A 13193-nucleotide genomic window follows, 5' to 3' on the forward strand; every position below is an offset into this window, starting at 1 on the left:
ATATGTATGTGTATCTATATGTACATATATATGTATCTATATGTACATATATATGTATATGTATATATACATATATATATATATATATATATATATATATATGGGTTATTTAAATGGGTGGAAAGAGTACAGTATCCTCAAACTACCAGCCACTAAGAAAATTAGCAGCCAGCAGTCACTAACTTTTTGCAGTCATCCGCATTGACTGCCGATCAGCGATTCGATTGGTTGAGTCTGTTATTTTCTAACCAGTATCGTAATGAATTTCGCCGCATAGACTAGTACCCTTTCCTTCGTAGACTTTGCTACCGAACGGATTCAAATTGATTCTCAAAGCTCTCACTTGTTCATTTGCTCATATTTGGATTATTAATTACAAATTTTCTTAATATTTTGATATATTATATTATCTTTGATATATATACATTGTTTTGCTTTTTTATCTTAACATATATAGACATATTTGTTTATTTTTTGTTGTAATCATATGTCCTCTTTTTTTCAGTTTTTCAAAATGTTCAGACCCGCTGCGGCGAGGAAATTTTATTATTTTCCAGATTGTAGCCGGGCCTTTTACCAGAGGACCAGACGATGTGCAGTAATGAAAAAAGGAGACCATCCATCATTTGGGTTACATATCCATAATTTATTACTTCATAATCAGACCTATTATAATTTAATTTAGTGTTATTATCATGCCAATTATTCTTTAATTTATTATTTTAAAAGCAATTCTTTGAACAAAAATAATGTCTAATTATTTCTAAGAAACCAGAAATCAATAATTAATACAATCTGTGACAACAGTATTCTTTCTATTTTCAAAGAAACTTTACTCCTGGATTTACTTAATTATTATTATGTAATAAAAAAATGTGTCCCAAGTTTTATTATTACAAAGCACAAACATTTATTTTTGGTACATAACTTTATTAATAAATATGTTTATTGAGTTAAAATTAAGAATAATCACTTTTAATTTCAGATTTCCAGATTATAACGGACCACAGAACTTTCCCGAAGAATGGCCACAACTTAAAGAAACTGTGAGGATAGTGTCACGATCTACAGTTGTACCTTTACTGGTAATATTTCAAATATCACTAAAATTCTGATTTTACAATACCGAGCATTCGAAAAGTGAGCCAGATGTTTCCATTTATAATAACGTTGATGGTTTGTAAGTATCACAGTAAGTGAATAACTAGAATATATTAACAAATCCCTGTCAACCTTCCCAGTATTTCAAATATGTTGTTTTAACATATCAAAAGTGACCCATGTTTCCATCAATACTAAAGTCTATGGAAACCACTGCTATAGATTTCTATGTTTCACACTAAGTGTATAATTAGAATATATAAACAAATCTCTGTCAACCTTCCCAGTTTTAAAAATATACTTCTCTAACTTCGGCTAAAATTCTTATTTTACAATGCCAAACATAGGAAAGGTGAACACCATATTTCCATCTATACTAAAGTCGATGGAAACCACTGCTATTGGTTTCTAAGTATCACACTAAGTGTATAACTAGAATATGTAAACAAATCCCTGTCAACCTTCCCAGTTTTATTAATATATTTTTTTAACTTGGGCTAAAATTCCTATTTTACAATGCCGAGCATACGAAAAGTAACCCCCATGTTGCCATCTATACTAAAGTCGATGGAAACCACTGCTATTGGTTTCTAAGTATCACACTAAGTGTATAACTAGAATATGTAAACAAATCCCTGTCAACCTTCCCAGTTTTTTTAATATACTTTTTTAACTTGGGCTAAAATTCCTATTTTACAATGCCGAGCATACAAAAAGTAACCCCCATCTTTCCATCTATACTAAAGTCGATGGAAACCACTGCTATTGGTTTCTATGTATCACACTAAGTGTATAACTAGAATATGTAAACAAATCCCTGTCAACCTTCCCAGTTTTATTAATATATTTTTTTAACTTGGGCTAAAATTCCTATTTTACAATGCCGAGCATACGAAAAGTAACCCCCATGTTGCCATCTATACTAAAGTCGATGGAAACCACTGCTATTGGTTTCTATGTATCACACTAAGTGTATAACTAGAATATGTAAACAAATCCCTGTCAACCTTCCCATTTTTTTAAAATATTTTTTTAACTTAGGCTAAAATTCCAATTTTACAGTGCCGAGCATACGAAAAGTCACCCCCATGTTGCCATCTATACTAAAGTCGATGGAAACCACTGCTATTGGTTTCTATGTATCACACTAAGTGTATAACTAGAATATGTAAACAAATCCCTGTCAACCTTCCCAGTTTTTTAAATATATTTTTTTAACTTGGGCTAAAATTCCGATTTTACAATGCCGAGCATACGAAAAGTCACCCCCATGTTGCCATCTATACTAAAGTCGATGGAAACCACTGCTATTGGTTTCTATGTATCACACTAAGTGTATAACTAGAATATGTAAACAAATCCCTGTCAACCTTCCCAGTTTTTTTAATATATTTTTTTAACTTGGGCTAAAATTCCTATTTTACAATGCCGAGCGTACGAAAAGTGACCCCCATGTTGCCATCTATACTAAAGTCGATGGAAACCACTGCTATTGGTTTCTAAGTATCACACTAAGTGTATAACTGGAATATGTAAACAAATCCCTGTCAACCTTCCCAGTTTTTTAAATATATTTTTTAACTTGGGCTAAAATTCCGATTTTACAATGCCGAGCATACGAAAAGTCACCCCCATGTTGCCATCTATACTAAAGTCGATGGAAACCACTGCTATTGGTTTCTATGTATCACACTAAGTGTATAACTAGAATATGTAAACAAATCCCTGTCAACCTTCCCAGTTTTTTAAATATATTTTTTTAACTTGGGTAAAATTCCGATAAATGCCGAGCATACAAAAAGTAAAACTAAAATTCCGATTTTACAATGCCGAGCATACGAAAAGTCACCCCCATGTTGCCATCTATACTAAAGTCGATGGAAACCACTGCTATTGGTTTCTATGTATCACACTAAGTGTATAACTAGAATATGTAAACAAATCCCTGTCAACCTTCCCAGTTTTATTAATATACTTTTTTAACTTGGGCTAAAATTCCTATTTTACAATGCCGAGCATACGAAAAGTAACCCCCATGTTGCCATCTATACTAAAGTCGATGGAAACCACTGCTATTGGTTTCTAAGTATCACACTAAGTGTATAACTAGAATATGTAAACAAATCCCTGTCAACCTTCCCAGTTTTTTTAATATATTTTTTTAACTTGGGCTAAAATTCCTATTTTACAATGCCGAGCATACAAAAAGTAACCCCCATCTTTCCATCTATACTAAAGTCGATGGAAACCACTGCTATTGGTTTCTATGTATCACACTAAGTGTATAACTAGAATATGTAAACAAATCCCTGTCAACCTTCCCAGTTTTTTATATATATTTCTTTAACTTGGGCTAAAATTCCTATTTTACAATGCCGAGCATACGAAAAGTAATCCCCATCTTTCCAGCTTATCCAGACTTGGCTACTATACAACAATATATGTTAACAAAACTTTCAAATGTTTGATCTTTCTTTGTTTTGGTTTTTGTCGGACAGGGTTTGCACCTCCATTCAATTTGCATCTAGTGAGAACACATGATGTAAAAAAAAATTAATATAAAAATATACTTTTACTTCATATCCTTTATCAAAAAAACTTTTTTCCAAATTTATTTGTTTGTGTTAGAAAAAAGTTTTTTTTTATTGTCATAAAAATTTTAAAGATATTTAAGTGATAAACTTGTTTGTTTGTTGTATTAGGGAAAATAATCTCTAAGTCAAAATAATATAAACATATTTTAACTGTATGCTGGTATTTTGTTTTCCAATGTTTGTTTCCGACTAAACAAGAATTGACTATTTTGACATTTGTAGTGTTATTAAGCATGTTTTATTGTAGTACATATGTCTGTTCACTGGTAGTGACTTCATATCTCCAAACCGGCCTCGGTGGCGTCGTGGCAGGCCATCGGTCTACAGGCTGGTAGGTACTGGGTTCGGATCCCAGTCGAGGCATGGGATTTTTAATCCAGATACCGACTCCAAACCCTGACTGAGTGCTCCGCAAGGCTCAATGGGTAGGTGTAAACCACTTGCACCGACCAGTGATCCATAACTGGTTCAACAAAGGCCATGGTTTGTGCTATCCTGCCTGTGGGAAGCGCAAATAAAAGATCCCTTGCTGCCTGTCGTAAAAAGAGTAGCCTATGTGGCGACAGCGGGTTTCCTCTAAAAACAGTGTCAGAATGACCATATGTTTGACGTCCAATAGCCGATGATAAGATAAAAAAATCAATGTGCTCTAGCGGCGTCGTTAAATAAAACAAACTTTACTAAAAAAAATTCATATCTCCAAATAATGGTAGGAACCGCAGGTTTTCTTTTCTTTCATTCTGGTAATGACAGTTAATTGAAGTCAATTGTATAACTGTAAATGCATTGCTTGTTCTCCCCTTCCAGCTAGATAAAGATATGATAAGATAAACTTTATTGCATATAAACATTCCACATTTGGCACTGGATGCAAAACATGTAATATTTGTAGCTATGTGTTGTTTATTGACATTTCACAACCCAATATATGGACGGTGTCTAAAAGTGCATATAAATAATAGTAAGCCAAAGATTTCTGTTTGGTATAGGCAACCTTGGGTCCTGTATTGGATGCCCTGGGCCTCATTCCATAAAGCACTCTTAGCATTATCATCATAAATACCTAACATCTCGACGGTAACCTTTCCCTATGATCGCCTGCCTGTTCCACGACACAGCGTAGTGTACTGTCGTCATAAATTATGGTGAAATTTTACAATTGGTACCAGGCAGTTGTAAGCCACTAACATCAAATGGCAGTTAAATGGTGATTTGATGATTTCCTATAAAGGATAGAAACTCTTTGTGTAAAAAAAAAAAAAAGGATTTAATATCCACATTATACCTTTTATAAAAGTCAGCGTTGAATGAAAAATTCTAGGACATATAACCTTCTAACTAAAATATGGGGGATTACTATAATATATGTATTATGCATTCTGCAATTATCGCTTAGCAAATAAATGGGGAAAAGCTACATTATGGGCGTCCGATTCCAAAATCTTCTGAATAGTCTGTAACAAATGTATTATTTAACTAATTCGCACTTCTTCATACAGAAGAGTTTAATTGTTAAAGGGGCACTTACGACTACTGTAAGGTTGCTTTGTGAAACGGCTGTAAAGTTAGTGTATGGCAGTCGTAAAACTCACCATAAGTCAGTACAATTAACCTTAGCTACAATTCTTTCGTGGAATGGGACCCAGAACTGCAGGCTTACATATTATTGGAAAGAACTTTTTAACAACTCTATAGAAGCAAATGTGTTTTTATTCAATACTTTTACATTAGTGCTGTGAGCATGATCAGTTTCTCTTATGCACAAACAATTCTAATAAATTGAAATCTCTTTTTGTACTACCTTAATGTTACACATGTTTTACTACTACTTATCAGGACCAATACTAATCATAATCTGTGATTTTGTAGAACAGCAATTTTGGGTCTACTAACACCACCAGTGATTTGCATGTCTTAATATTGTTACTAATCACCTTTATCAACATTCATGAGTTCACACTAACAGATACATTATCAAAACCAAATACACTTTGCTGAAACTAGCTGATCTACATATTAAAACAGCAGTACAATTTGGTGTAGGCTAACAAAAACTAAATTGATTGTTTTGACCATTCTCTTTTGTGTATCATTATTTGCCCTTTGTGAATTTTTAAGTACCTGGAAATCGATCTCTAATCCACCATACTTTTGTTAACATCATTTATGTGTGCTGGTGCATATTGTTTTAACACTGCATAATGCATGCATTGACCTTTTCTGAAACTTCCATGTCCTGTTTATTGCAATCAACATAATCTTAGTACACTGACTTTAAGGATAACAATCAGAAAAAGTGTACATCATGTACTTATATTGTTTTTATGTTCATATACAGTATGCAAGCTGACGTAAATTAATAAATTCCATGCAATTTCTTCTTCATGTTTCAGGCTGGTTTGTCTCCAAATGAAGAATCAGCATGTGTTAGTCAGGAATCGCTTCTTCCCATATTCAGATATTCATATGGTGGGTACTATATAAATACCATTGTAATCAGATTTATCATATAACTATTCTCACTGTGACCTGGTAACACATACCTAATAGTTTGAAGTGTTATGTTTCTGCCTGCTAACACCTCCGTTGATGTACTAACTGTGTAACAGGCATATAAAAATTGCCAAATAACCACAATATCAAAATGTAGTAACCTGATATTCTATATATAAGTATTGTTAATATAGTATATCCTTCTCATGAATTAACTTCCATGATATTGACAGACATGTCATACTGACAGAATGTTATTTCAGAATGACTTGAGTTTGAGTGTATTATCCTCTTCTCATGTCACACTGACTAAATTAATTTCCACATTATTTCAGAAACTAACCTCTAGTAATCTTACTCTACATGAGTTAACTTCCATGATAATGATAGACATATTACCCTACCATGACAGAACATTATTTCAGAAACTAATCTCTAGTAACCTTACTCTACATGAATTAACTTCCATGATCACAACAGACATATGACCCTACCATGACAGAAGATTATTTCAGAAACTAACCTCTAGTTATCTTACTCTACATGAATTTCATGTCATACTGACAGAATGTTATTTCAGAACGACTTGAGTCTGACTGTATTATCCTCTTCTCATGTCACACTGACTAAATTATTTTCCACATTATTTCAGAAACTAACCTCTAGTAATCTTACTCTACATGAATGAACTTCCATGATAATGATAGACATATTACCCTACCATGACAGAACATTATTTCAGAAACTAATCTCTAGTAACCTTACTCTACATGAATTAACTTCCGTGATAATGATAGACATATTACCCTACCATGACAGAACATTATTTCAGAAACTAATCTCTAGTAACCTTACTCTACATGATAATGATAGACATATTACCCTACCATGACAGAACATTATTTCAGAAACTAATCTCTAGTAATCTTACTCTACATGAATTAACTTCCGTGATAATGATAGACATATTACCCTACCATGACAGAACATTATTTCAGAAACTAATCTCTAGTAACCTTACTCTACATGAATGAACTTCCATGATAATGATAGACATATTACCCTACCATGACAGAACATTATTTCAGAAACTAATCTCTAGTAATCTTACTCTACATGAATTAACTTCCGTGATAATGATAGACATATTACCCTAACATGACAGAACATTATTTCAGAAACTAACCTCTAGTAATCTTACTCTACATGAATTAACTTCCGTGATAATGATAGACATATTACCCTACCATGACAGAACATTATTTCAGAAACTAATTTCTAGTAATCTTGCTCTACATGAATTAACTTCCATGATCACAACAGACATATGACCCTACCATGACAGAACATTATTTCAGAAACTAACCTCTAGTTATCTTACTCTACATGAATTTCATGTCATACTGACAGAATGTTATTTCAGAACGACTTGAGTTTGAATGTATTATCTTCTTCTCATGTCACATTATACAATGACATGGTGAAAACTGGTTTTAAACACTTTAATTTTATTTTTTTTAAATCAATTGTCTCCTTTCCTTTCTCTCATTTGAAATCCATTTCATTTCTTCCTGATTGGCACCTCTTATCGGTCAACTCTTTTACTGTCCACATCCACATGTCAGTCCTTGATTCTTCAACCATAATAGGTACTTGTCTGTTGTATTCATCCCTGTCAACGCCTGCCATTTCCCATTAGCTTCAGCTGTGGGGTTAATCTGACCACTTCAGTGTTCACTGGTTACTTCTAGCATTAAGAGGCACTTGTCACCACCTGGTCTTCACTGGTACTAGTGGTTGTTATCGAGTGCCGTGGGTCAGACTTGCTTAATTAGCAGCAGAGGATGAGGATGCCAGGTGGGTGGAGTGAAGTACACAGACTATACCCATGGAGGAAGTTGAGTCAGGTAGGTGATGGTGTGGACAGCTCAAAAGACAATCAGAGGAAAGTGACAGACACGGTCGAAACAGATTGAAATCGAGGGAGAAATTGTAAATGTCTTTATATTAAGATAATAAAAATTATAGGCAAACGGTAATAGATGATAAATATGAATGAATGTGTGAGCCAACTTTGACAGACTTTGAACCACTGTCATCCGGTTGATTGTCCAGCATCTTATCCACTGGACCATGGAGCTAATTTTTTGTGTCAAAATTGATATTCTTTAAACACGCTAACCATCCAGAATATGTATGTGACATTGTACTGCCTAAGCTGGACCTCTGCGAGTGCTGTTCCTCACCGTGGTGCAGAGGTGGCAACGTTCCCTTGAAGTTCTTTCATAGGAGTGGCAAATACAGCACACAATAAACAGTGAAGCCGTATCTCTTAAAAATGTAGAAATTTATATAAAAAAACATTGACATGTAATAACATCTCACTTTTTGAAAATGAATATTGGGAAAGGTATGCAATGTAGAACAGTAAATTGTTTTTACAAAACCAGTTACGTGGTGTGTTGATGGTAAAATTTTCATTTGGATGTATGGCTTATTTCGAAAATGCTGTCTGACACAAAATGTGATGTGAAAACATGCCATATCAATGAGAACCTACTCAACACCTACTGTACATAATGAAAATGATGGTCGATTGGCCTATTTTCTTTTGTTACAGACCATAATCTTTTGTTCCAGCATGAAATAAACGTCTTTATTTCAGTGTCATTTTTGCCTTTAAAGCTCTTCCACAGGATGAAATTATTTCCATAACTCCATAATGAATAGTTTTTGGGACATAAAAATTAAATTTAAAAATGGGGTTAAAAATAGCACGAAGGAATACAGTAGGCTCTTTTTTCACCCCAGTCCAAAAACTGATTATGGGTTGTGTAAAAGAAAATGGTGTGGTAATCTACCATTGTGTTACGCACTGTAAATATTTAGTAGGTTCTCAGTAGTATACCATTATTTAAACAATAAGTTTCGTATCACAGGCCATTTTGAAAGTAAGCCATGCATGTATCAAAATAAAAAGTTCACCATCAACACACAAATTAACTGTTTTTTGGTGAAAAAAATGTCGGTGTTTTGTATTACATACTTTTTCTGATATTCAGCTTCAAAAAGTGTGTTTTTATATATATATCACCCAATATATATATATTATATATGTATGTATGTTTCACTACTTTCTTGGGTGGCCACCTCAGACAGGTGTGACCATATACATGTGTGTGTGTGTATGACAAAATAGTTTATCAATTTAGTACTAGTGCATTGTACTTTAAAAGGCATGTCCAATGATATGACAATTATACATTTCATTTTGTATTGAAAGTCTGCTGTTATTTCAACTGACGCAAGTTTTCTTTTCTTTAAGCATATACCAAATTGCTAAACTTGTTTTAGTATATGTATGTGTGTTTGTATACCGACAGATGGACGGTGAAACACGTCTAAATCGGACCAAGCAAAACGTCCAGTTTTAAAGGATATCTAGTTTACAAAGATTATGTTCTATACTGATATTTAAACAGGGACTAAATTTGCCTGATGCACGGTCAGTCTAGGATCAATCCCCGTCGGTGGGACCATTGGGCTATTTCTCATTCTAACCAGTGTTCCACGACTGGTTTAACAAAGGGTATGGCATGTATGTGTGTGGAATACTGCATATAAAAAAAAAAAAAAAAAAAAAGACTCCTTGCTGCAAATCATAAAGAGTAGCCTATTGTGTGGCAGCAGGTTTCCTCCCTTTGGTTCTCACCCATTTGTCCATATAAGTGTAATTAAAATGTGTTGATTGCATCGTTAAATGAACTATTTCCTTCCATTAAATGAGAACAGTCCTTCCTTCCAGTTTTCAAAGGGTCTGGTTTGAGGTGTTTCACTGTGTGTGCATGTTTCTGTAATGCAATGTGATGGGATGTGAATGAATTCATGCAATATATGTATATACATGTATACCCATATTTATAATTTTATATATACTCTTCAAAAGAAGAAACGCAAAACCACATTGTCGTAACATTTGGAGAATTGATTTAATTATTGAATGGTGAGTCCGATAATTACCAAATGTTGCAGGATTGTTCACAATTCACTCTAGTCCATTGTGAGTAAGTGATAGGACACACCACCAAGGTCAAGGTCATCTGGAGTCAATACCGGGTGTGGCCTCCGCATGTGTTGACAACTGCCTGGCACCGCCTGCCCATTGAAGCAACCAGAGTACGGATGACATCCCGGGGGATGGTGGCCCACTCGGCCTGCAAGGCTGCTGCCAGCTCGGGCAGGGTCTGGGGCTGTGGTTGTCGCTGTCGGAGGCGTCGGTCCAACTCGTCCCATAGATGCTCAATTGGGTTCAAATCCGGTGATATCGATGGCCAAGGAAGGACATTAATGTTGTTGTTCTGTAGGAAAGCCGTTGTGAGACGTGCTGTGTGAGGCCTGGCGTTGTCATGTTGGAACACTGCGTTGGCGTTGGCCATAACTGGAACGATGTGTGGCCGGAGGATCTGGTCAATGTAGCCCTGTGCATTCAGGTTGCCCTGCACGTGGACCAGGTCAGTTCTGCCAGTGTGTGAGATGGCTGCCCACACCGTGACACTACCCCCGCCGAATCTGTCCACTTCCTTCACGCAGTTTGCCGCATAACGTTCACCACGACGCCTATACACGCGACATCTTCCATCATGACGTCGGAGCAGAAATCGGGACTCGTCACTGAACCACACCTGTCTCCATCGCAGTTGAGGCCATTGTCGATGAATCTGGCACCACTGCAGTCGGAGTCGACGGTGTTGTGGTGTTAAGATGACACCTCGAACTGGACGTCTGGCACGAATTCCTACCTCACGTAGGCGGTTCCGTACGGTCTGGTCGGATATCCTGCGCAAACCTGGTATTGCTGCGGCTGTGGAGGTGGCAGTAGTCAATCGTTTCCGAAGGTGGCGTACCCGGATGTAGCGGTCCTGCCCGGGGGTAGTGACCCATGGTCGACCGGATCTAGGGAGGTCACGTGTTGATCCATGTTGCTGGTAACGGTCCCACAGTCTGGAGATGGTGCTTGGGGACACATGGAATGCCCTGGCAACGGCCGTTCTGGATTCGCCTGCGTCTAGTCGGCCGATGGCATTGTTTCTCTGCGGTTCACTGAGACGTGGCATGTCCTGGATTGTCAACTGTCGGCCAGATACAGAGGCCAGGCAAGCGAACACCCTGCACTTTTATACTGTCGGTGTTCATGTTGCACGTGCAGACAACGCACGTGCAGTGGTGACATGGTTTGCACGTGGCTGCGTTTTTGCGAATATTCACATTTTGGAACTTTATTGTACAGTAGCTGCGTTTTATCGAATGTAACCGTGGGAATGTGTTTGTCACATGCAATGACCTTATATTCACAAAGCATGAACCGGTAGGAAACATAAAATCGGAGTTATAACCCATTTGTACCCTTTTGCGTTTCTTTTTTTGAAGAGTATATATATATATATACTCTTCAAAAGAAGAAACGCAAAATCACATTGTCGTAACATTTGGAGAATTGATTTAATTATTGAATGGCGAGTCCGATAATTACCAAATGTTGCAGGATTGTTCACAATTCATTCTAGTCCATTGTGAGTAAGTGATAGGATACACCACCAAGGTCAAGGTCATCTGGAGTCAATACCGGGTGTGGCCTCCGCGTGTGTTGACAACTGCCTGACACCGCCTGCCCATTGAAGCAACCAGAGTACAGATGACGTCCCGGGGGATGGTGGCCCACTCGGCCTGCAAGGCTGCTGCCAGCTCGGGCAGGGTCTGGGGCTGTGGTTGTCGCTGTCGGAGGCGTCGGTCCAACTCATCCCATAGATACTCAATTGGGTTCAAATCCGGTGATATCGATGGCCAAGGAAGGACATTAATGTTGTTGTTCTGTAGGAAAGCCGTTGTGAGACGTGCTGTGTGAGGCCTGGCGTTGTCATGTTGGAACAGTGCGTTGGCGTTGGCCATAACTGGAACGATGTGTGGCCGGAGGATCTGGTCAATGTAGCCCTGTGCATTCAGGTTGCCCTGCACGTGGACCAGGTCAGTTCTGCCAGTGTGTGAGATGGCTGCCCACACCATGACACTACCCCCGCCGAATCTGTCCACTTCCTGCACGCAGTTTGCCGCATAACGTTCACCACAACGCCTATACACGCGACATCTTCCATCATGACGTCGGAGCAGAAATCGGGACTCGTCACTGAACCACACCTGTCTCCATCGCAGTTGAGGCAATTGTCGATGAATCTGGCACCACTGCAGTCGGAGTCGACGGTGTTGTGGTGTTAAGATGACACCTCGAACTGGACGTCTGGCACGAATTCCTACCTCACGTAGGCGGTTCCGTACGGTCTGGTCGGATATCCTGCGCAAACCTGGTATTGCTGCGGCTGTGGAGGTGGCAGTAGTCAATCGTTCCCGAAGGTGGCGTACCCGGATGTAGCGGTCCTGCCCGGGGGTAGTGACCCGTGGTCGACCGGATCTAGGGAGGTCACATGTTGATCCATGTTGCTGGTAACGGTCCCACAGTCTGGAGATGGTGCTTGGGGACACATGGAATGCCCTGGCAACGGCCGTTCTGGATTCGCCTGCGTCTAGTCGGCCGATGGCATTGTTTCTCTGCGGTTCACTGAGACGTGGCATGTCCTGGATTGTCAACTGTCGGCCAGATACAGAGGCCAGGCAAGCGAACACCCTGCACTTTTATACTGTCGGTGTTCATGTTGCACGTGCAGACAACGCACGTGCAGTGGTGACATGGTTTGCACGTGGCTGCGTTTTTGCGAATATTCACATTTTGGAACTTTATTGTACAGTAGCTGCGTTTTATCGAATGTAACCGTGGGAATGTGTTTGGGACATGCAATGACCTTATATTCACAAAGCATGAACCGGTAGGAAACATAAAATCGGAGTTATAACCCATTTGTACCCTTTTGCGTTTCTTTTTTTGAAGAGTATATATATATATATATATATATATATATATATATTATATATTACACGTGGTTGTTCATTATTTAA

At 37.7% G+C, this 13193-nt stretch overlaps 1 long non-coding RNA gene across 1 annotated transcript; it reads left to right on the top strand.

Moving 5' to 3' along the window:
* The first annotated feature begins 211 nt into the window (after positions 1–211).
* LOC121379326 lies at positions 212–10117 on the top strand. The gene is made up of 4 exons (XR_005958832.1): positions 212–630; positions 986–1085; positions 6089–6164; positions 7940–10117. It is a non-coding gene; the product is annotated as an uncharacterized LOC121379326 (long non-coding RNA).
* Positions 10118–13193: the final 3076 nt, after the last annotated feature.

This window comes from Gigantopelta aegis, chromosome 8 (assembly GCF_016097555.1).
Source record: "Gigantopelta aegis isolate Gae_Host chromosome 8, Gae_host_genome, whole genome shotgun sequence".
NCBI classification, from domain to species: Eukaryota; Metazoa; Mollusca; class Gastropoda; order Neomphalida; family Peltospiridae; genus Gigantopelta; species Gigantopelta aegis.